The following is a 1,001-nucleotide window of genomic DNA, read 5'->3' on the forward strand; positions in this document are numbered from 1 at the left end:
CCACTCACCTCGGCCTCCCAAGGTGCTGGGATTACAGGCTGAGCCACCGAGCCCGGCCTCACTTCTCTCTTTTTAATATTTTTTTTTTATTTTAAAGATGTGGGGTACAATTCAGTATTAGGTACACAAATGGTCATTGTACAGGTAAAGTTTGGGACTCACTTTGGTCCCCACTGTTAGGGTATGGACGGACAGGGAGAGGGTGGATAGAGAGAGGCGCACAGCACTGCAAGGGCTGGCAAGCTGGAAGTGTGTGCTGGCAACCCAGAGATCCGAGTAGATTGCAAAGAATTGTGACACAAAGAGGTGAGAGAAGAAAAGATTTATTTAAAAAAAGTTCACTCCCTAACCGGGCTCGGTGGCTCAGCGTGTAATCCCGTGCCTTGGGAGGCTGAGGTGAGTGGATTGCCTGAGCCTGCGGGTTCGAGACCCAGGCGAATCTCTAACCCGCAGGCTCAGGCAGTGAAATTTTATCAATTTTATCACCTCAGCCTCCCAGCACGGGATTTACAGGCCGAGCCCGGCGCTTTTTTTTTTTGAGTTGGGGACTTAACTTGCCCAGGGTGGAGTGCAGTGGCACATTCATGGCTCACTGCAGCCTCAACCTCCTGGGCTTAGGTGATCTTTTCGCCTCAGCCTTTGGAGTAGCTGAGACTTCAAGTGCGTGCCACCTTGCCTGGATAATGTTTTTTTTCTTTATTTCTTTTTTTGGCAGAGACAGCTCTCGCTTTTTTGTCCAGGCTGGTCTTGAACTCCTGGACTCGAACAATCCTCCCCCCTCTGCCTCCCAACGTTCTGGGATTACAAGTGTGAGCCACCTCGCATGGCCACTTGCAGCTTTTTTTCTCCATGCCTCTCCAAATGACTTTCTCTTTTTTTGGAGTTGGAGTCTCGCTCCGTCGCCCAGCTTGGAGTGCAGTGACCGCTCCCGGCCACCGCAGCCTCGACCTGCTGGGCTCTGGCGATCTTTCCGCCTCAGCCTTCCAAGTAGCTGGAACTAC

General features: G+C 51.6%; 1 protein-coding gene across 1 annotated transcript in view; it reads left to right on the top strand.

Annotated features, from left to right (window-relative positions):
- Positions 1-1,001, top strand: part of ANAPC5 (anaphase promoting complex subunit 5) — a gene marked incomplete at its 3' end in the record, with an annotated part of 32,694 nt that overhangs the window by 7,960 nt on the left and 23,733 nt on the right. The gene's annotated exons all lie outside the window — the stretch shown is intronic.

The sequence above is a fragment of the Carlito syrichta genome, unplaced genomic scaffold (assembly GCF_000164805.1).
Source record: "Carlito syrichta isolate Samal-C Ts95f unplaced genomic scaffold, Tarsius_syrichta-2.0.1 Scaffold301858, whole genome shotgun sequence".
Lineage (NCBI taxonomy): Eukaryota > Metazoa > Chordata > Mammalia > Primates > Tarsiidae > Carlito > Carlito syrichta.